We start from the raw sequence: 25639 nt of genomic DNA, 5'->3' as shown, positions 1-25639 counted from the left end.
CAGTGACAAAATTCTCCTTTCCTGCTCCACAAACAACCTTCAGACTCACAGCTTTCATTCAGCAACAGCCATTTTACCACCTTGCAGCACACATCATTTTTTGAGACACATTTTGGCTTCCATCTTGACCAAACGCAAGCAACACAGTCGCCATTGGAACACAAGTCCTTCAAAAAACACGGCAGTAAGGTATAATCCTTCAAAGTGGACATTCCAGCCTCTCACTCACATGACTTTCTTTTCATAACATTAACGTGATGGACCTCTGACGGCTGAAGTCCAGTCAATGAGAACCAGCTCCCAATATTGGAATTGAACGAAGGGAATTTGCAGCCCCTGTGCCCCTGGCCAATGGTATTACTCTGAACATTACCACCTGAAAGGCCCAGCATTCAAAGGCATGTCATTGGTCAGTAATGTGCTTCACATCCGGGTTGAGTTGGAATGTTAAAGTCACTGAATTCCTTGCAAGTACTCACCAAAGTAAGGGAGTTGAAGTGAGTTGTTTTTGTGTAGAAGAAGTGGCATTGTTCGAAACAGTTGGCCTGGGTTTGAGAAACAGCAGTGTACGCCATGGCATTGAAAGATGCAGTCCTAGACTGCAATGTGGAATGCAGCAAGGAGCTAGGTATAAATGCAGTTTGCTCAGAGTGGTGTGTTTGCAGTTTGGGTCTTGATTGTGTGAAAAGTGTGATTTGATGCATGAGGCATATTACATGTAAAGTTCTGTGTGTGATGGACATGGTTGTGGAGGCGTAACTTGTGTTTGCATTGAGACGTAAATAGCGTTGAAGTGGTATAATGTAGCAGGCGCAAATTTCAGGAGATCTGGCAGGAAATGTAAGCTGACGAGAGCATTTGAAAAAATCAATGTCAGGAGTGGGATTTGAACCCACACCCCAAGAAAGGGACCAGAATTCACCAAGCCATTACAAGGAAAGGAATCACACTCCTTGAGTTTGGTGTCTTAGACCACTCGGCCATCCTGACAAGTTATTGGTTGATGTGGGTGACGTGTGCTCTTTATTCTGTACACTAACTGAACTGGAGCACACCGTTGTCTCTTTTGCAGTGAAAAAGCATACCCAGCAATTGCTCGTGCTTGATTTAACAGGCAGTGACAAAATTCTCCTTTCCTGCTCCACAAACAACCTTCAGACTCACAGCTTTCATTCATCAAAAGCAGTTTAACCACCTTGCAGCACACATCATTTTTTGAGACACATTTTGGCTTCCATCTTGACCAGACGCAAGCAACACAGTCGCCATTGGAACACAAGTCCTTCAAAAAACACGGCAGTAAGGCATAATCCTTCAAAGCGGACATTCCAGCCTCTCACTCACATGACTTTCTTTTCATAACATTAACGTGATGGACCTGTGACGGCTGAAGACCAGTCAATGAGCAGCAGCTCCCAATATTGGAATTGAACGAAGGGAATTTGCAGCCCCTGTGCCCCTGGCCAATGGTATTACTCTGAACATTACCACCTGAAAGGCCCAGCATTCAAAGGCATGTCATTGGTCAGTAATGTGCTTCACCTCCGGGGATGAGTTGGAATGTTAAAGTCACTGAATTCCTTGCAAGTACTTACCAAAGTAAGGTAGTTGAAGTGAGTTGTTTTTGTGTAGAAGAAGTGGCATTGTTCGAAACAGTTGGCCTGGGTTTGAGAAACAGCAGTGTATGCCAAGGCATTGAAAGATGCAGTCCTAGACAGCAATGTGGAATACAGCAAGGAGCCAGGTATAAATGCACTTTGCTCAGAGTGGTGTGTTTGCAGTTTGGGTCTTGATTGTGTGAAAAGTGTGATTTGATGCATGAGGCATATTACATGTAAAGTTCTGTGTCTGATGAACATGGTTGTGGAGGCGTAACTTGTGTTTGCATTGAGACGTAAATAGCGTTGAAGTGGTATAATGTAGCAGGCGCAAATTTCAGGAGATCTGGCAGGAAATGTAAGCTGACGAGAGCATTTGAAAAAATTAATGTCAGGAGTGGGATTTGAACCCACGCCCCTAGAAAGGGACCAGAATTCACCAAGCCATTACATGGAAAGGAGTCACACTCCTTGAGTCTGGCGCCTTAGACCACTCGGCCATCCTGACAAGTTATGGTTTGAGGTGGGTGACGTGTGCTCCATATTCTGTACACTAACTGAACTGGAGCACACCATTTTCTCTTTTGCAGTGACAAAGCATACCCATCAATTGCTCATGCTTGATTTAACAGGCAGTGACAAAATTCTCCTTTCCTGCTCCACAAACAAACTTCAGACTCACAGCTTTCATTCAGCAACAGCCATTTTACCACCTTGCAGCACACATCATTTTTTGAGACACATTTTGGCTTCCATCTTGACCAAACGCAAGCAACACAGTCGCCATTGGAACACAAGTCCTTCAAAAAACACGGCAGTAAGACATAATCCTTCAAAGCGGACATTCCAGCCTCTCACTCACATGACTTTCTTTTCATGACATTAACATGATGGACCTGCGACGGCTGAAGTCCAGTCAATGAGAACCAGCTCCAAATATTGGAATTGAACGAAGGGAATTTGCAGCCCCTGTGCCCCTGGACAATGGTATTACTCTGAACATTACCACCTGAAAGGCCCAGCATTCAAAGGCATGTCATTGGTCAGTAATGTGCTTCACATCCGGGGATGAGTTGGAATGTTAAAGTCACTGAATTCCTTGCAATTACTTATCAAAGTAAGGTAGTTGAAGTGAGTTGTTTTTGTGTAGAAGAAGTGGCATTGTTCGAAACAGTTGGCCTGGGTTTGAGAAACAGCAGTGTACGCCATGGCATTGAAAGATGCAGTCCTAGACTGCAATGTGGAATGCAGCAAGGAGCTAGGTACAAATGCAGTTTGCTCAGAGTGGTGTGTTTGCAGTTTGGGTCTTGATTGTGTGAAAAATGTGATTTGATGCATGAGGCATATTACATGTAAAGTTCTGTGTCTGATGGACATGGTTGTGGAGGCGTAACTTGTGTTTGCATTGAGACGTAAATAGCGTTGAAGTGGTACAATGTAGCAGGCGCAAATTTCAGGAGATCTGGCAGGAAATGTAAGCTGACGAGAGCATTTGAAAAAATTAATGCCAGGAGTGGGATTTGAACCCACACCCCTAGAAAGGGACCAGAATTCACCAAGCCATTACAAGGAAAGGAGTCACACTCCTTGAGTCTGGCACCTTAGACCACTCAGCCATCCTGACAAGTTATTGTTTGATGTGGGTGACGTGTGCTCCATATTCTGTACACTAACTGAACTGGAGCATACCGTTGTCTCTTTTGCAGTGACAAAGCATACCCATCAATTGCTCATGCTTGATTTAACAGGCAGTGACAAAATTCTCCTTTCCTGCTCCACAAACAAACTTCAGACTCACAGCTTTCATTCAGCAACAGCCATTTTACCACCTTGCAGCACACATCATTTTTTGAGACACATTTTGGCTTCCATCTTGACCAAACGCAAGCAACACAGTCGCCATTGGAACACAAGTCCTTCAAAAAACACGGCAGTAAGACATAATCCTTCAAAGCGGACATTCCAGCCTCTCACTCACATGACTTTCTTTTCATGACATTAACGTGATGGACCTGTGACGGCTGAAGACCAGTCAATGAGCAGCAGCTCCCAATATTGGAATTGAACGAAGGGAATTTGCAGCCCCTGTGCCCCTGGCCAATGGTATTACTCTGAACATTACCACCTGAAAGGCCCAGCATTCAAAGGCATGTCATTGGTCAGTAATGTGCTTCACCTCCGGGGATGAGTTGGAATGTTAAAGTCACTGAATTCCTTGCAAGTACTTACCAAAGTAAGGTAGTTGAAGTGAGTTGTTTTTGTGTAGAAGAAGTGGCATTGTTCGAAACAGTTGGCCTGGGTTTGAGAAACAGCAGTGTACGCCATGGCATTGAAAGATGCAGTCCTAGACTGCAATGTGGAATGCAGCAAGGAGCCAGGTATAAATGCACTTTGCTCAGAGTGGTGTGTTTGCAGTTTGGGTCTTGATTGTGTGAAAAGTGTGATTTGATGCATGAGGCATATTACATGTAAAGTTCTGTGTCTGATGACATGGTTGTGGAGGCGTAACTTGTGTTTGCATTGAGACGTAAATAGCGTTGAAGTGGTATAATGTAGCAGGCGCAAATTTCAGGAGATCTGGCAGGAAATGTAAGCTGATGAGAGCATTTGAAAAAATTAATGTCAGGAGTGGGATTTGAACCCACGCCCCAAGAAAGGGACCAGAATTCACCAAGCCATTACATGGAAAGGAGTCACACTCCTTGAGTCTGGCGCCTTAGACCACTCGGCCATCCTGACAAGTTATGGTTTGAGGTGGGTGACGTGTGCTCCATATTCTGTACACTAACTGAACTGGAGCACACCATTTTCTCTTTTGCAGTGACAAAGCATACCCATCAATTGCTCATGCTTGATTTAACAGGCAGTGACAAAATTCTCCTTTCCTGCTCCACAAACAAACTTCAGACTCACAGCTTTCATTCAGCAACAGCCATTTTACCACCTTGCAGCACACATCATTTTTTGAGACACATTTTGGCTTCCATCTTGACCAAACACAAGCAACACAGTCGCCATTGGAACACAAGTCCTTCAAAAAACACGGCAGTAAGACATAATCCTTCAAAGCGGACATTCCAGCCTCTCACTCACATGACTTTCTATTCATGACATTAACGTGATGGACCTGTGACGGCTGAAGACCAGTCAATGAGCAGCAGCTCCCAATATTGGAATTGAACGAAGGGAATTTGCAGCCCCTGTGCCCCTGGCCAATGGTATTACTCTGAACATTACCACCTGAAAGGCCCAGCATTCAAAGGCATGTCATTGGTCAGTAATGTGCTTCACCTCCGGGGATGAGTTGGAATGTTAAAGTCACTGAATTCCTTGCAAGTACTTACCAAAGTAAGGGAGTTGAAGTGAGTTGTTTTTGTGTAGAAGAAGTGGCATTGTTCGAAACAGTTGGCCTGGGTTTGAGAAACAGCAGTGTATGCCAAGGCATTGAAAGATGCAGTCCTAGACAGCAATGTGGAATACAGCAAGGAGCCAGGTATAAATGCAGTTTGCTCAGAGTGGTGTGTTTGCAGTTTGGGTCTTGATTGTGTTAAAAGTGTGATTTGATGCATGAGCCATATTACATGTAAAGTTCTGTGTGATGACATGGTTGTGGAGGCGTAACTTGTGTTTGTATTGAGACGTAAATAGCGTTGAAGTGGTACCATGTGGCAGGCGCAAATTTCAGGAGAGATGTCAGGAAATGTAAGCTGACGAAAGCATTTGAAAAATTAATGTCAGGAGTGGGATTTGAACCCATGCCCCAAGAAAGGGAACAGAATTCACCAAGCAATTACAAGGAAAGGAAACACACTCCTTGAATCTGGCGCCTTAGACCACTCGGCCATCCTGAAAGTTATTGTTTGATGTGGGTGACGTGTGCTCCATATTCTGTACACTAACTGAACTGGAGCACACCGTTGTCTCTTTTGCAGTGACAAAGCATACCCATCAATTGCTCATGCTTGATTTAACAGGCAGTGACAAAATTCTCCTTTCCTGCTCCACAAACAACCTTCAGACTCACAGCTTTCATTCATCAAAAACCGTTTAACCACCTTGCACCACACATCATTTTTTGAGACACATTTTGGCTTCCATCTTGACCAGACGCAAGCAACACAGTCGCCATTGGAACACAAGTCCTTCAAAAAACACGGCAGTAAGACATAATCCTTCAAAGCGGACATTCCAGCCTCTCATTCACATGACTTTCTTTTCATGACATTAACGTGATGGACCTGCGACGGCTGAAGTCCAGTCAATGAGAAGCAGCTCCCAATATTGGAATTGAACGAAGGGAATTTGCAGCCCCTGTGCCCCTGGCCAATGGTATTACTCTGAACATTACCACCTGAAAGGCCCAGCATTCAAAGGCATGTCATTGGTCAGTAATGTGCTTCACATCTGGGTTGAGTTGGAATGTTAAAGTCACTGAATTCCTTGCAAGTACTTACCAAAGTAAGGGAGTTGAAGTGAGTTGTTTTTGTGTAGAAGAAGTGGCATTGTTCGAAACATTTGGCCGGGGTTTGAGAAACAGCAGTGTATGCCAAGGCATTGAAAGATGCAGTCCTAGACAGCAATGTGGAATACAGCAAGGAGCCAGGTATAAATACACTTTGCTCAGAGTGGTGTGTTTGCAGTTTGGGTCTTGATTGTGTGAAAAGTGTGATTTGATGCATGAGGCATATTACATGTAAAGTTCTGTGTCTGATGAACATGGTTGTGGAGGCGTAACTTGTGTTTGCATTGAGACGTAAATAGCGTTGAAGTGGTATAATGTAGCAGGCGCAAATTTCAGGAGATCTGGCAGGAAATGTAAGCTGACGAGAGCATTTGAAAAAATTAATGTCAGGAGTGGGATTTGAACCCACGCCCCTAGAAAGGGACCAGAATTCACCAAGCCATTACATGGAAAGGAGTCACACTCCTTGAGTCTGGCGCCTTAGACCACTCGGCCATCCTGACAAGTTATGGTTTGAGGTGGGTGACGTGTGCTCCATATTCTGTACACTAACTGAACTGGAGCACACCATTTTCTCTTTTGCAGTGACAAAGCATACCCATCAATTGCTCATGCTTGATTTAACAGGCAGTGACAAAATTCTCCTTTCCTGCTCCACAAACAACCTTCAGACTCACAGCTTTCATTCAGCAACAGCCATTTTACCACCTTGCAGCACACATCATTTTTTGAGACACATTTTGGCTTCCATCTTGACCAAACGCAAGCAACACAGTCGCCATTGGAACACAAGTCCTTCAAAAAACACGGCAGTAAGACATAATCCTTCAAAGCGGACATTCCAGCCTCTCACTCACATGACTTTCTTTTCATGACATTAACGTGATGGACCTGCGACGGCTGAAGACCAGTCAATGAGCAGCAGCTCCCAATATTGGAATTGAACGAAGGGAATTTGCAGCCCCTGTGCCCCTGGCCAATGGTATTACTCTGAACATTACCACCTGAAAGGCCCAGCATTCAAAGGCATGTCATTGGTCAGTAATGTGCTTCACATCCGGGGATGAGTTGGAATGTTAAAGTCACTGAATTCCTTGCAATTACTTATCAAAGTAAGGTAGTTGAAGTGAGTTGTTTTTGTGTAGAAGAAGTGGCATTGTTCGAAACAGTTGGCCTGGGTTTGAGAAACAGCAGTGTATGCCAAGGCATTGAAAGATGCAGTCCTAGACAGCAATGTGGAATACAGCAAGGAGCCAGGTATAAATGCACTTTGCTCAGAGTGGTGTGTTTGCAGTTTGGGTCTTGATTGTGTGAAAAGTGTGATTTGATGCATGAGGCATATTACATGTAAAGTTCTGTGTCTGATGAACATGGTTGTGGAGGCGTAACTTGTGTTTGCATTGAGACGTAAATAGCGTTGAAGTGGTATAATGTAGTAGGCGCAAATTTCAGGAGATCTGGCAGGAAATGTAAGCTGATGAGAGCATTTGAAAAAATTAATGTCAGGAGTGGGATTTGAACCCACGCCCCTAGACAGAGACCAGAATTCACCAAGCCATTACATGGAAAGGAGTCACACTCCTTGAGTCTGGCGCCTTAGACCACTCGGCCATCCTGACAAGTTATGGTTTGAGGTGGGTGACGTGTGCTCCATATTCTGTACACTAACTGAACTGGAGCACACCATTTTCTCTTTTGCAGTGACAAAGCATACCCATCAATTGCTCATGCTTGATTTAACAGGCAGTGACAAAATTCTCCTTTCCTGCTCCACAAACAAACTTCAGACTCACAGCTTTCATTCAGCAACAGCCATTTTACCACCTTGCAGCACACATCATTTTTTGAGACACATTTTGGCTTCCATCTTGACCAAACGCAAGCAACACAGTCGCCATTGGAACACAAGTCCTTCAAAAAACACGGCAGTAAGACATAATCCTTCAAAGCGGACATTCCAGCCTCTCACTCACATGACTTTCTATTCATGACATTAACGTGATGGACCTGTGACGGCTGAAGACCAGTCAATGAGCAGCAGCTCCCAATATTGGAATTGAACGAAGGGAATTTGCAGCCCCTGTGCCCCTGGCCAATGGTATTGCTCTGAACATTACCACCTGAAAGGCCCAGCATTCAAAGGCATGTCATTGGTCAGTAATGTGCTTCACCTCCGGGGATGAGTTGGAATGTTAAAGTCACTGAATTCCTTGCAAGTACTTACCAAAGTAAGGGAGTTGAAGTGAGTTGTTTTTGTGTAGAAGAAGTGGCATTGTTCGAAACAGTTGTCCTGGGTTTGAGAAACAGCAGTGTATGCCAAGGCATTGAAAGATGCAGTCCTAGACAGCAATGTGGAATACAGCAAGGAGCCAGGTATAAATGCAGTTTGCTCAGAGTGGTGTGTTTGCAGTTTGGGTCTTGATTGTGTTAAAAGTGTGATTTGATGCATGAACCATATTACATGTAAAGTTTTGTGATGGACATGGTTGTGGAGGCGTAACTTGTGTTTGTATTGAGACGTAAATAGCGTTGAAGTGGTACCATGTGGCAGGCGCAAATTTCAGGAGAGATGTCAGGAAATGTAAGCTGACGAAAGCATTTGAAAAATTAATGTCAGGAGTGGGATTTGAACCCATGCCCCAAGAAAGGGAACAGAATTCACCAAGCAATTACAAGGAAAGGAATCACACTCCTTGAATCTGGCGCCTTAGACCACTCAGCCATCCTGACAAGTTATTGTTTGATGTGGGTGACGTGTGCTCCATATTCTGTACACTAACTGAACTGGAGCACACCGTTGTCTCTTTTGCAGTGACAAAGCATACCCATCAATTGCTCGTGCTTGATTTAACAGGCAGTGACAAAATTCTCCTTTCCTGCTCCACAAACAACCTTCAGACTCACAGCTTTCATTCATCAAAAACCGTTTAACCACCTTGCACCACACATCATTTTTTGAGACACATTTTGGCTTCCATCTTGACCAGACGCAAGCAACACAGTCGCCATTGGAACACAAGTCCTTCAAAAAACACGGCAGTAAGACATAATCCTTCAAAGCGGACATTCCAGCCTCTCATTCACATGACTTTCTTTTCATGACATTAACGTGATGGACCTGCGACGGCTGAAGTCCAGTCAATGAGAACCAGCTCCCAATATTGGAATTGAACGAAGGGAATTTGCAGCCCCTGTGCCCCTGGCCAATGGTATTACTCTGAACATTACCACCTGAAAGGCCCAGCATTCAAAGGCATGTCATTGGTCAGTAATGTGCTTCACATCTGGGTTGAGTTGGAATGTTAAAGTCACTGAATTCCTTGCAAGTACTTACCAAAGTAAGGGAGTTGAAGTGAGTTGTTTTTGTGTAGAAGAAGTGGCATTGTTCGAAACAGTTGGCCTGGGTTTGAGAAACAGCAGTGTATGCCAAGGCATTGAAAGATGCAGTCCTAGACAGCAATGTGGAATACAGCAAGGAGCCAGGTATAAATGCACTTTGCTCAGAGTGGTGTGTTTGCAGTTTGGGTCTTGATTGTGTGAAAAGTGTGATTTGATGCATGAGGCATATTACATGTAAAGTTCTGTGTCTGATGAACATGGTTGTGGAGGCGTAACTTGTGTTTGCATTGAGACGTAAATAGCGTTGAAGTGGTATAATGTAGCAGGCGCAAATTTCAGGAGATCTGTCAGGAAATGTAAGCTGACGAGAGCATTTGAAAAAATTAATGTCAGGAGTGGGATTTGAACCCACGCCCCTAGAAAGGGACCAGAATTCACCAAGCCATTACATGGAAAGGAGTCACACTCCTTGAGTCTGGCGCCTTAGACCACTCGGCCATCCTGACAAGTTATGGTTTAAGGTAGGTGACGTGTGCTCCATATTCTGTACACTAACTGAACTGGAGCACACCATTTTCTCTTTTGCAGTGACAAAGCATACCCATCAATTGCTCATGCTTGATTTAACAGGCAGTGACAAAATTCTCCTTTCCTGCTCCACAAACAACCTTCAGACTCACAGCTTTCATTCATCAAAAGCCGTTTAACCACCTTGCAGCACACATCATTTTTTGAGACACATTTTGGCTTCCATCTTGACCAGACGCAAGCAACACAGTCGCCATTGGAACACAAGTCCTTCAAAAAACACGGCAGTAAGACATAATCCTTCAAAGCGGACATTCCAGCCTCTCACTCACATGACTTTCTTTTCATGACATTAACGTGATGGACCTGCGACGGCTGAAGTCCAGTCAATGAGAACCAGCTCCAAATATTGGAATTGAACGAAGGGAATTTGCAGCCCCTGTGCCCCTGGACAATGGTATTACTCTGAACATTACCACCTGAAAGGCCCAGCATTCAAAGGCATGTCATTGGTCAGTAATGTGCTTCACATCCGGGGATGAGTTGGAATGTTAAAGTCACTGAATTCCTTGCAATTACTTATCAAAGTAAGGGAGTTGAAGTGAGTTGTTTTTGTGTAGAAGAAGTGGCATTGTTCGAAACAGTTGTCCTGGGTTTGAGAAACAGCAGTGTACGCCATGGCATTGAAAGATGCAGTCCTAGACTGCAATGTGGAATGCAGCAAGGAGCTAGGTATAAATGCAGTTTGCTCAGAGTGGTGTGTTTGCAGTTTGGGTCTTGATTGTGTGAAAAATGTGATTTGATGCATGAGGCATATTACATGTAAAGTTCTGTGTCTGATGGACATGGTTGTGGAGGCGTAACTTGTGTTTGCATTGAGACGTAAATAGCGTTGAAGTGGTACAATGTAGCAGGTGCAAATTTCAGGAGATCTGGCAGGAAATGTAAGCTGACGAGAGCATTTGAAAAAATTAATGCCAGGAGTGGGATTTGAACCCACGCCCCTAGAAAGGGACCAGAATTCACCAAGCCATTACAAGAAAAGGAGTCACACTCCTTGAGTCTGGCGCCTTAGACCACTCAGCCATCCTGACAAGTTATTGTTTGATGTCGGTGACGTGTGCTCCATATTCTGTACACTAACTGAACTGGAGCACACCGTTGTCTCTTTTGCAGTGACAAAGCATACCCATCAATTGCTCATGCTTGATTTAACAGGCAGTGACAAAATTCTCCTTTCCTGCTCCACAAACAAACTTCAGACTCACAGCTTTCATTCAGCAACAGCCATTTTACCACCTTGCAGCACACATCATTTTTTGAGACACATTTTGGCTTCCATCTTGACCAAACGCAAGCAACACAGTCGCCATTGGAACACAAGTCCTTCAAAAAACACGGCAGTAAGGCATAATCCTTCAAAGCGGACATTCCAGCCTCTCACTCACATGACTTTCTTTTCATAACATTAACGTGATGGACCTGTGACGGCTGAAGACCAGTCAATGAGCAGCAGCTCCCAATATTGGAATTGAACGAAGGGAATTTGCAGCCCCTGTGCCCCTGGCCAATGGTATTACTCTGAACATTACCACCTGAAAGGCCCAGCATTCAAAGGCATGTCATTGGTCAGTAATGTGCTTCACCTCCGGGGATGAGTTGGAATGTTAAAGTCACTGAATTCCTTGCAAGTACTTACCAAAGTAAGGTAGTTGAAGTGAGTTGTTTTTGTGTAGAAGAAGTGGCATTGTTCGAAACAGTTGGCCTGGGTTTGAGAAACAGCAGTGTATGCCAAGGCATTGAAAGATGCAGTCCTAGACAGCAATGTGGAATACAGCAAGGAGCCAGGTATAAATGCACTTTGCTCAGAGTGGTGTGTTTGCAGTTTGGGTCTTGATTGTGTGAAAAGTGTGATTTGATGCATGAGGCATATTACATGTAAAGTTCTGTGTCTGATGAACATGGTTGTGGAGGCGTAACTTGTGTTTGCATTGAGACGTAAATAGCGTTGAAGTGGTATAATGTAGCAGGCGCAAATTTCAGGAGAGATGTCAGGAAATGTAAGCTGACGAGAGCATTTGAAAAAATTAATGTCAGGAGTGAGATTTGAACCCACGCCCCTAGAAAGGGACCAGAATTCACCAAGCCATTACATGGAAAGGAGTCACACTCTTTGAGTCAGGCGCCTTAGACCACTCGGCCTTCCTGACAAGTTATGGTTTAAGGTGGGTGACGTGTGCTCCATATTCTGTACACTAACTGAACTGGAGCACACCATTTTCTCTTTTGCAGTGACAAAGCATACCCATCAATTGCTCATGCTTGATTTAACAGGCAGTGACAAAATTCTCCTTTCCTGCTCCACAAACAAACTTCAGACTCACAGCTTTCATTCAGCAACAGCCATTTTACCACCTTGCAGCACACATCATTTTTTGAGACACATTTTGGCTTCCATCTTGACCAAACGCAAGCAACACAGTCGCCATTGGAACACAAGTCCTTCAAAAAACACGGCAGTAAGACATAATCCTTCAAAGCGGACATTCCAGCCTCTCACTCACATGACTTTCTTTTCATGACATTAACGTGATGGACCTGTGACGGCTGAAGACCAGTCAATGAGCAGCAGCTCCCAATATTGGAATTGAACGAAGGGAATTTGCAGCCCCTGTGCCCCTGGCCAATGGTATTACTCTGAACATTACCACCTGAAAGGCCCAGCATTCAAAGGCATGTCATTGGTCAGTAATGTGCTTCACCTCCGGGGATGAGTTGGAATGTTAAAGTCACTGAATTCCTTGCAAGTACTTACCAAAGTAAGGGAGTTGAAGTGAGTTGTTTTTGTGTAGAAGAAGTGGCATTGTTCGAAACAGTTGGCCTGGGTTTGAGAAACAGCAGTGTATGCCAAGGCATTGAAAGATGCAGTCCTAGACTGCAATGTGGAATACAGCAAGGAGCCAGGTATAAATGCAGTTTGCTCAGAGTGGTGTGTTTGCAGTTTGGGTCTTGATTGTGTTAAAAGTGTGATTTGATGCATGAACCATATTACATGTAAAGTTTTGTGATGGACATGGTTGTGGAGGCGTAACTTGTGTTTGTATTGAGACGTAAATAGCGTTGAAGTGGTACCATGTGGCAGGCGCAAATTTCAGGAGAGATGTCAGGAAATGTAAGCTGACGAAAGCATTTGAAAAATTAATGTCAGGAGTGGGATTTGAACCCATGCCCCAAGAAAGGGAACAGAATTCACCAAGCAATTACAAGGAAAGGAGTCACACTCCTTGAGTCTGGCGTCTTAGACCACTCGGCCATCCTGACAAGTTATTGTTTGATGTGGGTGACGTGTGCTCCATATTCTGTACACTAACTGAACTGGAGCACACCGTTGTCTCTTGTGCAGTGACAAAGCATACACATCAATTGCTCGTGCTTGATTTAACAGGCAGTGACAAAATTCTCCTTTCCTGCTCCACAAACAACCTTCAGACTCACAGCTTTCATTCATCAAAAGCCGTTTAACCACCTTGCAGCACACATCATTTTTTGAGACACATTTTGGCTTCCATCTTGACCAGACGCAAGCAACACAGTCGCCATTGGAACACAAGTCCTTCAAAAAACACGGCAGTAAGACATAATCCTTCAAAGCGGACATTCCAGCCTCTCACTCACATGACTTTCTTTTCATGACATTAACGTGATGGACCTGCGACGGCTGAAGTCCAGTCAATGAGAACCAGCTCCCAATATTGGAATTGAACGAAGGGAATTTGCAGCCCCTGTGCCCCTGGACAATGGTATTACTCTGAACATTACCACCTGAAAGGCCCAGCATTCAAAGGCATGTCATTGGTCAGTAATGTGCTTCACATCCGGGTTGAGTTGGAATGTTAAAGTCACTGAATTCCTTGCAAGTACTTACCAAAGTAAGGGAGTTGAAGTGAGTTGTTTTTGTGTAGAAGAAGTGGCATTGTTCGAAACAGTTGGCATGGGTTTGAGAAACAGCAGTGTACGCCATGGCATTGAAAGATGCAGTCCTAGACTGCAATGTGGAATGCAGCAAGGAGCTAGGTATAAATGCAGTTTGCTCAGAGTGGTGTGTTTGCAGTTTGGGTCTTGATTGTGTGAAAAGTGTGATTTGATGCATGAGGCATATTACATGTAAAGTTCTGTGTGTGATGGACATGGTTGTGGAGGCGTAACTTGTGTTTGCATTGAGACGTAAATAGCGTTGAAGTGGTATAATGTAGCAGGCGCAAATTTCAGGAGATCTGGCAGGAAATGTAAGCTGACGAGAGCATTTGAAAAGATTAATGTCAGGAGTGGGATTTGAACCCACGCCCCAAGAAAGGGTGCAGAATTCACCAAGCCATTACAAGGAAAGGAATCACAATCCTTAAATCAGGCGTCTAAAAGCACTCGGCCATACTGAACAATTGCTATTTGTTTGGGTTGATGTGTGCTCCATATTCTGTACACTAACTGAACTGGAGCACACCGTTGTCTCTTGTGCAGTGACAAAACCTACCCATCAATTGCTCGTGCTTGATTTAACAGGCAGTGACAAAATTCTCCTTTCCTGCTCCACAAACAACCTTCAGACTCACAGCTTTTATTCATCAACAGCCGTTTAACCACCTTGCAGCACACATCATTTTTTGAGACACATTTTGGCTTCCATCTTGACCAAACGCAAGCAACACAGTCGCCATTGGAACACAAGTCCTTCAAAAAACACGGCAGTAAGGTATAATCCTTCAAAGCGGACATTCCAGCCTCTCATTCACATGACTTTCTTTTCATGACATTAACGTGATGGACCTGCGACGGCTGAAGTCCAGTCAATGAGAACCAGCTCCTAATATTGGAATTGGACGAAGGAAATTTGCAGCCCCTGTGCCCCTGGCCAATGGTATTACTCTGAACATTACCACCTGAAAGGCGCAGCATTCAAAGGCATGTCATTGGTCAGTAATGTGCTTCACATCCGGGTTGAGTTGGAATGTTAAAGTCACTGAATTCCTTGCAAGTACTTACCAAAGTAAGGGAGTTGAAGTGAGTTGTTTTTGTGTAGAAGAAGTGGCATTGTTCGAAACAGTTGGCCTGGGTTTGAGAAACAGCAGTGTACGCCATGGCATTGAAAGATGCAGTCCTAGACTGCATTGTGGAATGCAGCAAGGAGCCAGGTATAAATGCAGTTTGCTCAGAGAGGTGTGTTTGCAGTTTGGGTCTTGATTGTGTGAAAAGTGTGATTTGATGCATGAGGCATATTACATGTAAAGTTTTGTGTGTGATGGACATGGTTGTGGAGGCATAACTTGTGTTTGTATTGAGGCGTAAATAGCGTTGAAGTGGTAAAATGTGGCAGTCGCAAATTTCAGGTGAGGCTGGCAGGAAATGTAAGCTGACGAGAGCATTTGAAAAATTAATGCCAGGTGTGGCATTTGTACCCACGCCCCAAGAAAGGGTCCAGAATTCACCAAGCCATTACAAGGAAAGGAATCACACTCCTTAAATCAGGCGCCTAAGAGCACTCGGCCATACTGAACAATTGCTATTTGTTTGGGTTGATGTGTGCTCCATATTCTGTACACTAACTGAACTGGAGCACACCGTTGTCTCTTGTGCAGTGACAAAACATACCCATCAATTGCTTGTGCTTGATTTAACAGGCAGTGACAAAATTCTCCTTTCCTGCTCCACAAACAACCTTCAGACTCACAGCTTTTATTCATCAACAGCCGTTTAACCACCTTGCAGCACACATCATTTTTTGAGACACATTTTGGCTTCCATCTTGACCAAACGCAAGCAACACAGTCGCCATTGGAACACAAGTCCTTCAAAAAACACGGCAGTAAGGTATAATCCTTCAAAGCGGACATTCCAGCCTCTCATTCACATGACTTTCTTTTCATGACATTAACGTGATGGACCTTGCGACGGCTGTAGACCAGTCAATGAGAACCAGCTCCCAGTATTGGAATTGAACGAAGGGACTTTGCAGCCCCTGTGCCCCTGGCCAATGGCATTACTCTGAACATTACCACCTGAAAGGCCCAGCATTCAAAGGCATGTCATTGGTCAGTAATGTGCTTCACCTCCGGGGATCAGTTGGAATGTTAAAGTCACTGAATTCCTTGCAAGTACTTACCAAAGTAAGGGAGTTGAAGTGAGTTGTTTTTGTGTAGAAGAAGTGGCATTGTTCGAAACAGTTGGCCTGGGTTTGAGAAACAGCAGTGTACGCCATGGCATTGAAAGATGCAGTCCTAGACTGCAATGTGGAATGCAGCAAGGAGCCAGGTATAAATGCAGTTTGCTCAGAGAGGTGTGTTTGCAGTTTGGGTCTTGATTGTGTGAAAAGTGTGATTTGATGCATGAGGCATATTACATGTAAAGTTTTGTGTGTGATGGACATGGTTCTGGAGGCGTAACTTGTGTTTGTATTGAGGCGTAAATAGCGTTGAAGTGGTAAAATGTAGCAGGCGCAAATTTCAGGAGAGGCTGGCAGGAAATTTAAGCTGACGAGAGCATTTGAAAAATTAATGCCAGGAGTGGGATTTGTACCCACGCCCCAAAAAAGGGACCAGAATTCACCAAGCCATTACAAGGAAAGGAATCACACTCCTTAAATCAGGCGGCTAAGAGCACTCGGCCATACTAAACAATTGCTATTTGTTTGGGTTGATGTGTGCTCCATATTCTGTACACTAACTGAACTGGAGCACACCGTTGTCTCCTGTGCAGTGACAAAACATACCCATCAATTGCTCGTGCTTGATTTAACAGGCAGTGACAAAATTCTCCTTTCCTGCTCCACAAACAACCTTCAGACTCACAGCTTTCATTCATCAACAGCCGTTTAACCACCTTGCAGCACACATCATTTTTTGAGACACATTTTGGCTTCCATCTTGACCAAACGCAAGCAACACAGTCGCCATTGGAACACAAGTCCTTCAAAAAACACGGCAGTAAGGTATAATCCTTCAAAGCGGACATTCCAGCCTCTCATTCACATGACTTTCTTTTCATGACATTAACGTGATGGACCTGCGACGGCTGTAGACCAGTCAATGAGAACCAGCTCCCAGTATTGGAATTGAACGAAGGGACTTTGCAGCCCCTGTGCCCCTGGCCAATGGCATTACTCTGAACATTACCACCTGAAAGGCCCAGCATTCAAAGGCATGTCATTGGTCAGTAATGTGCTTCACCTCCGGGGATGAGTTGGAATGTTAAAGTCACTGAATTCCTTGCAAGTACTTACCAAAGTAAGGGAGTTGAAGTGAGTTGTTTTTGTGTAGAAGAAGTGGCATTGTTCGAAACAGTTGGCCTGGGTTTGAGAAACAGCAGTGTACGCCATGGCATTGAAAGATGCAGTCCTAGACTGCAATGTGGAATGCAGCAAGGAGCCAGGTATAAATGCAGTTTGCTCAGAGAGGTGTGTTTGCAGTTTGGGTCTTGATTGTGTGAAAAGTGTGATTTGATGCATGAGGCATATTACATGTAAAGTTTTGTGTGTGATGGACATGGTTCTGGAGGCGTAACTTGTGTTTGTATTGAGGCGTAAATAGCGTTGAAGTGGTAAAATGTAGCAGGCGCAAATTTCAGGAGAGGCTGGCAGGAAATTTAAGCTGACGAGAGCATTTGAAAAATTAATGCCAGGAGTGGGATTTGTACCCACGCCCCAAAAAAGGGACCAGAATTCACCAAGCCATTACAAGGAAAGGAATCACACTCCTTAAATCAGGCGGCTAAGAGCACTCGGCCATACTAAACAATTGCTATTTGTTTGGGTTGATGTGTGCTCCATATTCTGTACACTAACTGAACTGGAGCACACCGTTGTCTCCTGTGCAGTGACAAAACATACCCATCAATTGCTCGTGCTTGATTTAACAGGCAGTGACAAAATTCTCCTTTCCTGCTCCACAAACAACCTTCAGACTCACAGCTTTCATTCATCAACAGCCGTTTAACCACCTTGCAGCACACATCATTTTTTGAGACACATTTTGGCTTCCATCTTGACCAGACGCAAGCAACACAGTCGCCATTGGAACACAAGTCCTTCAAAAAACACGGCAGTAAGACATAATCCTTCAAAGCGGACATTCCAGCCTCTCATTCACGTGACTTTCTTTTCATGACATTAACGTGATGGACCTGCGACGGCTGAAGTCCAGTCAATGAGAACCAGCTCCCAATATTGGAATTGAACGAAGGGAATTTGCAGCCACTGTGCCCCTGGCCAATGGTATTACTCTGAACATTACCACCTGAAAGGCCCAGCATTCAAAGGCATGTCATTGGTCAGTAATGTGCTTCACATCCGGGGATGAGTTGGAATGTTAAAGTCACTGAATTCCTTGCAATTACTTATCAAAGTAAGGGAGTTGAAGTGAGTTGTTTTTGTGTAGAAGAAGTGGCATTGTTCGAAACAGTTGGCCTGGGTTTGAGACACAGCAGTGTACGCCATGGCATTGAAAGATGCAGTCCTAGACTGCAATGTGGAATGCAGCAAGGAGCTAGGTATAAATGCAGTTTGCTCAGAGTGGTGTGTTTGCAGTTTGGGTCTTGATTGTGTGAAAAGTGTGATTTGATGCATGAGGCATATTACATGTAAAGTTCTGTGTCTGATGGACATGGTTGTGGAGGCGTAACTTGTGTTTGCATTGAGATGTAAATAGCGTTGAATTGGTACAATGTAGCAGGCGCAAATTTCAGGAGATCTGGCAGGAAATGTAAGCTGACGAGAGCATTTGAAAAAATTAATGTCAGGAGTGGGATTTGAACCCACACCCCTAGAAAGGGACCAGAATTCACCAAGCCATTACAAGGAAAGGAGTCACACTCCTTGAGTCGGACACCTTAGACCACTCAGCCATCCTGACAAGTTATTGTTTGATGTGGGTGACGTGTGCTCCATATTCTGTACACTAACTGAACTGGAGCACACCGTTGTCTCTTTTGCAGTGACAAAGCATACCCATCAATTGCTCATGCTTGATTTAACAGGCAGTGACAAAATTCTCCTTTCCTGCTCCACAAACAAACTTCAGACTCACAGCTTTCATTCAGCAACAGCCATTTTACCACCTTGCAGCACACATCATTTTTTGAGACACATTTTGGCTTCCATCTTGACCAAACGCAAGCAACACAGTCGCCATTGGAACACAAGTCCTTCAAAAAACACGGCAGCAAGGTATAATCCTTCAAAGCGGACATTCCAGCCTCTCATTCACATGACTTTCTTTTCATGACATTAACGTGATGGACCTGCGACGGCTGTAGACCAGTCAATGAGCAGCAGCTCCCAATATTGGAATTGAACGAAGGGACTTTGCAGCCCCTGTGCCCCTGGCCAATGGCATTACTCTGATCATTACCAGCTGAAAGGCCCAGCATTCAAAGGCATGTCATTGGTCAGTAATGTGCTTCACCTCCGGGGATGAGTTGGAATGTTAAAGTCACTGAATTCCTTGCAAGTACTTACCAAAGTAAGGGAGTTGAAGTGAGTTGTCTTTGTGTAGAAGCAGTGGCATTGTTCGAAACAGTTGGCCTGGGTTTGAGAAACAGCAGTGTACGCCATGGCATTGAAAGATGCAGTCCTAGACTGCATTGTGGAATGCAGCAAGGAGCCAGGTATAAATGCAGTTTGCTCAGAGAGGTGTGTTTGCAGTTTGGGTCTTGATTGTGTGAAAAGTGTGATTTGATGCATGAGGCATATTACATGGAAAGTTTTGTGTGTGATGGACATGGTTGTGGAGGCATAACTTGTGTTTGTATTGAGGCGTAAATAGCGTTGAAGTGGTAAAATGTGGCAGTCGCAAATTTCAGGAGAGGCTGGCAGGAAATGTAAGCTGACGAGAGCATTTGAAAAATTAATGCCAGGAGTGGGATTTGTACCCACGCCCCAAGAAAGGGACCAGAATTCACCAAGCCATTACAAGGAAAGGAATTACACTCCTTAAATCAGGCGCCTAAGAGCATTCGGCCATACTGAACAATTGCTATTTGTTTGGGTTGATGTGTGCTCCATATTCTGTACACTAACTGAACTGGAGCACACCGTTGTCTCTTGTGCAGTGACAAAACATACCCATCAATTGCTCGTGCTTGATTTAACAGGCAGTGACAAAATTCTCCTTTCCTGCTCCACAAACAACCTTCAGACTCACAGCTTTTATGCATCAACAGCCGTTTAACCACCTTGCAGCACACATCATTTTTTGAGACACATTTTGGCTTCCATCTTGACCAAACGCAAGCAACACAGTCGCCATTGGAACACAAGTCCTTCAAAAAACCCGGCAGTTAGGTATAATCCTTCAAAGCGGACATTCCAGCCTCTCATTCACATGACTTTCTTTTCATGACATTAACGTGATGGACCTGCGACGGCTGTAGACCAGTCAATGAGAACCAGCTCCCAATATTGGAATTGAACGAAGGGAATTTGCAGCCCCTGTGCCCCTGGCCAATGGTATTACTCTGAACATTACCACCTGAAAGGCCCAGCATTCAAAGGCATGTCATTGGTCAGTAATGTGCTTCACATCCGCGTGGAGTTGGAATGTTAAAGTCACTGAATTCCTTGCAAGTACTTACCAAAGTAAGGGAGTTGAAGTGAGTTGTTTTTGTGTAGAAGAAGTGGCATTGTTCGAAACAGTTGGCCTGGGTTTGAGAAACAGCAGTGTACGCCATGGCATTGAAAGATGCAGTCCTAGACTGCAATGTGGAATGCAGCAAGGAGCCAGGTATAAATGCAGTTTGCTCAGAGAGGTGTGTTTGCAGTTTGGGTCTTGATTGTGTGAAAAGTGTGATTTGATGCATGAGGCATATTACATGTAAAGTTTTGTGTGTGATGGACATGGTTGTGGAGGCATAACTTGTGTTTGTATTGAGCTGTAAATAGCGTTGAAGTGGTAAAATGTGGCAGTCGCAAATTTCAGGAGAGGCTGGCAGGAAACGTAAGCTGACGAGAGCATTTGAGAAATTAATGCCTGGAGTGGGATTTGTACCCACGCCCCAAGAAAGGGACCAGAATTTACCAAGCCATTACAAGGAAAGGAATCACACTCCTTAAATCAGGCGTCTAAGAGCACTCAGCCATACTGAACAATTGCTATTTGTTTGGGTTGATGTGTGCTCCATGTTCTGTACACTAACTGAACTGGAGCACACCGTTGTCTCTTGTGCAGTGACAAAACATACCCATCAATTGCTCGTGCTTGATTTAACAGGCAGTGACGAAATTCTCCTTTCCTGCTCCACAAACAACCTTCAGACTCACAGCTTTTATTCATCAACAGCCGTTTAACCACCTTGCAGCACACATCATTTTTTGAGACACATTTTGGCTTCCATCTTGACCAAACGCAAGCAACACCGTCGCCATTGGAACACAAGACCTTCAAAAAACACGGCAGTAAGACATAATCCTTCAAAGCCGACATTCCAGCCTCTCATTCACATGACTTTCTTTTGATGACATTAACGTGATGGACCTGCGACGGCTGAAGACCAGTCAATGAGCAGCAGCTCCCAATATTCGAATTGAGCGAAGGGAATTTGCAGCCCCTGTGCCCCTGGCCAATGGCATTACTCTGAACATTATCACCTGAAAGGCCCAGAATGCAAAGGCATCTCATTGGTCAGTAATTTGCTTCACATCCGGGTTGAGTTGGAATGTTAAAGTCACTGATTTCCTTGCAAGTACTTACCAAAGTAAGGGAGTTGAAGTGAGTTGTTTTTGTGTAGGAGAAGTGGCATTGTTCGAAACAGTTGTCCTGGGTTTGAGAAACAGCAGTGTATCCCATGGCATTGAAAGATGCAGTCCTTGAATGCAAAGTGGAATGCAGCAAGGAGCTAGGTATAAATGCAGTTTGATCAGAGTGGTGTGTTTGCAGTTTGGGTCTTGATTTTGTGAAAAGTGTGATTTGATGCATGAGGCATATTACATGTAAAGTTTTGTGTGTGATGGACATGGTTGTGGAGGCATAACTTGTGTTTGTATTGAGGCGTAAATAGCGTTGAAGTGGTAAAATGTGGCAGTCGTAAATTTCAGGAGAGGCTGGCAGGAAATGTAAGCTGACGAGAGCATTTGAAAAATTAATGCCAGGAGTGGGATTTGTACCCACGCCCCAAGAAAGGGACCAGAATTCACCAAGCCATTACAAGGAAAGGAATCACACTCCTTAAATCAGGCGTCTAAGAGCACTCGGCCATACTGAACAATTGCTATTTGTTTGGGTTGATGTGTGCTCCATGTTCTGTACACTAACTGAACTGGAGCACACCGTTGTCTCTTGTGCAGTGACAAAACATACCCATCAATTGCTCGTGCTTGATTTAACAGGCAGTGACGCAATTCTCCTTTCCTGCTCCACAAACAACCTTCAGACTCACAGCTTTTATTCATCAACAGCCGTTTAACCACCTTGCAGCACACATCATTTTTTGAGACACATTTTGGCTTCCATCTTGACCAAACGCAAGCAACACAGTCGCCATTGGAACACAAGTCCTTCAAAAAACACGGCAGTAAGACATAATCCTTCAAAGCCGACATTCCAGCCTCTCATTCACATGACTTTCTTTTGATGACATTAACGTGATGGACCTGCGACGGCTGAAGTCCAGTCAATGAGCAGCAGCTCCCAATATTCGAATTGAGCGAAGGGAATTTGCAGCCCCTGTGCCCCTGGCCAATGGCATTACTCTGAACATTATCACCTGAAAGGCCCAGAATGCAAAGGCATCTCATTGGTCAGTAATTTGCTTCACATCCGGGGATGAGTTGGAATGTTAAAGTCACTGATTTCCTTGCAAGTACTTACCAAAGTAAGGGAGTTGAAGTGAGTTGTTTTTGTGTAGGAGAAGTGGCATTGTTCGAAACAGTTGTCCTGGGTTTGAGAAACAGCAGTGTATCCCATGGCATTGAAAGATGCAGTCCTTGAATGCAAAGTGGAATGCAGCAAGGAGCTAGATATAAATGCAGTTTGCTCAGAGTGGTGTGTTTGCAGTTTGGGTCTTGATTGTGTGAAAAGTGTGATTTGATGCATGAGGCATATTACATGTAAAGTTTTGTGTTTGATGGACATGGTTGTGGAGGCGTAACTTGTGTTTGTATTGAGGCGTAAATAGCGTTGAAGTGGTAAAATGAGGCAGGCGCAAATTTCAGGAGAGGCTGGCAGGAAATGTAAGCTGGCGAGAGCATTTGAAAAATTAATGTCAAGAGTGGCATTTGAACCCACACCCCTAGAATGAGACCAGAATTCACCAAGCCATTACAAGGAAAGGAATCACACTCCTTGTGTCTGGCACCTTAGACCACTCGGCCATCCTGACAAGTTATTGGTTAATGTGGGTGACGTGTGCTCCATATTCTGTACACTAACTGAACTGGAGCACACAGTTGTCTCTTTTGCAGTGACAAAGCATACCCATCAATTGCTCATGCTTGATTTAACAGGCAGTGACAAAATTCTCCTTTCCTGCTCCACAAACAACCTTCAGACTCACAGCTTTCATTCAGCAACAGCCATTTTACCACCTTGCAGCACACATCATTTTTTGAGACACATTTTGGCTTCCATCTTGACCAAACGCAAGCAACACAGTCGCCATTGGAACACAAGTCCTTCAAAAAACACGGCAGTAGGGTATAATCCTTCAAAGCGGACATTCCAGCCTCTCATTCACATGACTTTCTTTTCATAACATTAACGTGATGCACCTGCGACGGCTGAAGACCAGTCAATGAGCAGCAGCTCCCAATATTGGAATTGAACGAAGGGAATTTGCAGCCCCTGTGCCCCTGGCCAATGGCATTATTCTGAACATTATAACCTGAAAAGCCCAGAATGCAAAGGCATCTCATTGGTCAGTAATTTGCTTCACATCCGGGGATGAGTTGGAATGTTAAAGTCACTGATTTCCTTGCAAGTACTTACCAAAGTAAGGGAGTTGAAGTGAGTTGTTTTTGTGTAGGAGAAGTGGCATTGTTCGAAACAGTTGTCCTGGGTTTGAGAAACAGCAGTGTATCCCATGGCATTGAAAGATGCAGTCCTTGAATGCAAAGTGGAATGCAGCAAGGAGCTAGGTATAAATGCAGTTTGATCAGAGTGGTGTGTTTGCAGTTTGGGTCTTGATTGTGTGAAAAGTGTGATTTGATGCATGAGGCATATTACATGTAAAGTTTTGCGTGTGATGGACATGGTTGTGGAGGCATAACTTGTGTTTGTATTGAGGCGTAAATAGCGTTGATTTGGTAAAATGTGGCAGTCGCAAATTTCAGGAGAGGCTGGCAGGAAATGTAAGCTGACGAGAGCATTTGAAAAATTAATGCCAGGAGTGGGATTTGTACCCACGCCCCAAGAAAGGGACCAGAATTCACCAAGCCATTACAAGGAAAGGAATCACACTCCTTAAATCAGCCGTCTAAGAGCACTCGGCCATTCTGAACAATTGCTATTTGTTTGGGTTGATGTGTGCTCCATGTTCTGTACACTAACTGAACTGGAGCACACCGTTGTCTCTTGTGCAGTGACAAAACATACCCATCAATTGCTCGTGCTTGATTTGACAGGCAGTGACAAAATTCTCCTTTCCTGCTCCACAAACAACCTTCAGACTCACAGCTTTCATTCAGCAACAGCCATTTTACCACCTTGCAGCACACATCATTTTTTGAGAGACATTTTGGCTTCCATCTTGACCAAACGCAAGCAACACAGTCGCCATTGGAACACAAGTCCTTCAAAAAACACGGCAGTAAGACATAATCCTTCAAAGCGGACATTCCAGCCTCTCATTCACATAACTTTCTTTTCATGACATTAACGTGATGGACCTGCGACGGCTGAAGACCAGTCAATGAGCAGCAGCTCCCAATATTGGAATTGAACGAAGGGAATTTGCAGCCCCTGTGCCCCTGGCCAATGGCATTACTCTGAACATTACCACCTGAAAGGCCCAGCATTCAAAGGCATGTCATTGGTCAGTAATGTGCTTCACCTCCGGGGATGAGTTGGAATGTTAAAGTCACTGAATTCCTTGCAAGTACTTACCAAAGTAAAGGAGTTGAAGTGATTTGTTTTTGTGTAGAAGAAGTGGCATTGTTCGAAACAGTTGGCCTGGGTTTGAGAAACATCAGTGTACGCATGGCATTGAAAGATGCAGTCCTAGACTGCATTGTGGAATGCAGCAAGGAGCCAGGTATAAATGCAGTTTGCTCTGAGAGGTGTGTTTGCAGTTTGGGTCTTGATTGTGTGAAAAGTGTGATTTGATGCATGAGGCATATTACATGTAAAGTTTTGTGTGTGATGGACATGGTTGTGGAGGCGTAACTTGTGTTTGTATTGAGGCGTAAATAGCGTTGAAGTGGTAAAATGTGGCAGTCGCAAATTTCAGGAGAGTCTGGCAGGAAATGTAAGCTGACGAGAGCATTTGAAAAATTAATGCCAGGAGTGGGATTTGTACCTACGCCCCAAGAAAGGGACCAGAATTCACCAAGCCATTACAAGGAAAGGAATCACAATCCTTAAATTAGGCACCTAAGAGCACTCGGCCATACTGAACAATTGCTATTTGTTTGGGTTGATGTGTGCTCCATATTCTGTACACTAACTGAACTGGAGCACACCGTTGTCTCTTGTGCAGTGACAAAACATACCCATCAATTGCTCGTGCTTGATTT

At 44.3% G+C, this 25639-nt stretch overlaps 10 non-coding genes across 10 annotated transcripts; all 10 read right to left on the bottom strand.

Annotated features, from left to right (window-relative positions):
- Positions 1-1987: 1987 nt before the first annotated feature.
- Positions 1988-2106, bottom strand: trnal-caa. Its single transcript has 2 exons — positions 2069-2106; positions 1988-2033 (listed from the first exon to the last, which is right to left on the bottom strand). It is a non-coding gene; the product is annotated as a tRNA-Leu (tRNA).
- A 997-nt stretch (positions 2107-3103) lies between these two features.
- Positions 3104-3222, bottom strand: trnal-caa. The gene is made up of 2 exons: positions 3185-3222; positions 3104-3149 (listed from the first exon to the last, which is right to left on the bottom strand). It is a non-coding gene; the product is annotated as a tRNA-Leu (tRNA).
- A 996-nt stretch (positions 3223-4218) lies between these two features.
- Positions 4219-4337, bottom strand: trnal-caa. Its single transcript has 2 exons — positions 4300-4337; positions 4219-4253 (listed from the first exon to the last, which is right to left on the bottom strand). It is a non-coding gene; the product is annotated as a tRNA-Leu (tRNA).
- A 2107-nt stretch (positions 4338-6444) lies between these two features.
- Positions 6445-6563, bottom strand: trnal-caa. Its single transcript has 2 exons — positions 6526-6563; positions 6445-6490 (listed from the first exon to the last, which is right to left on the bottom strand). It is a non-coding gene; the product is annotated as a tRNA-Leu (tRNA).
- Positions 6564-7560: 997 nt separating this feature from the next.
- trnal-caa lies at positions 7561-7679 on the bottom strand. The gene is made up of 2 exons: positions 7642-7679; positions 7561-7606 (listed from the first exon to the last, which is right to left on the bottom strand). It is a non-coding gene; the product is annotated as a tRNA-Leu (tRNA).
- A 992-nt stretch (positions 7680-8671) lies between these two features.
- Positions 8672-8790, bottom strand: trnal-caa. Its single transcript has 2 exons — positions 8753-8790; positions 8672-8706 (listed from the first exon to the last, which is right to left on the bottom strand). It is a non-coding gene; the product is annotated as a tRNA-Leu (tRNA).
- Positions 8791-9786: 996 nt separating this feature from the next.
- Positions 9787-9905, bottom strand: trnal-caa. The gene is made up of 2 exons: positions 9868-9905; positions 9787-9832 (listed from the first exon to the last, which is right to left on the bottom strand). It is a non-coding gene; the product is annotated as a tRNA-Leu (tRNA).
- Positions 9906-10902: 997 nt separating this feature from the next.
- On the bottom strand, positions 10903-11021 carry trnal-caa. The gene is made up of 2 exons: positions 10984-11021; positions 10903-10948 (listed from the first exon to the last, which is right to left on the bottom strand). It is a non-coding gene; the product is annotated as a tRNA-Leu (tRNA).
- Positions 11022-13129: 2108 nt separating this feature from the next.
- On the bottom strand, positions 13130-13248 carry trnal-caa. The gene is made up of 2 exons: positions 13211-13248; positions 13130-13164 (listed from the first exon to the last, which is right to left on the bottom strand). It is a non-coding gene; the product is annotated as a tRNA-Leu (tRNA).
- A 5460-nt stretch (positions 13249-18708) lies between these two features.
- On the bottom strand, positions 18709-18827 carry trnal-caa. The gene is made up of 2 exons: positions 18790-18827; positions 18709-18754 (listed from the first exon to the last, which is right to left on the bottom strand). It is a non-coding gene; the product is annotated as a tRNA-Leu (tRNA).
- Positions 18828-25639: the final 6812 nt, after the last annotated feature.

Source organism: Carcharodon carcharias, chromosome 13 (genome assembly GCF_017639515.1).
Source record: "Carcharodon carcharias isolate sCarCar2 chromosome 13, sCarCar2.pri, whole genome shotgun sequence".
In the NCBI taxonomy this organism is placed as follows: Eukaryota; Metazoa; Chordata; class Chondrichthyes; order Lamniformes; family Lamnidae; genus Carcharodon; species Carcharodon carcharias.
Note: the sequence above shows the minus strand (reverse complement) of the source record. Positions and strands in the feature narration are given on the sequence as shown.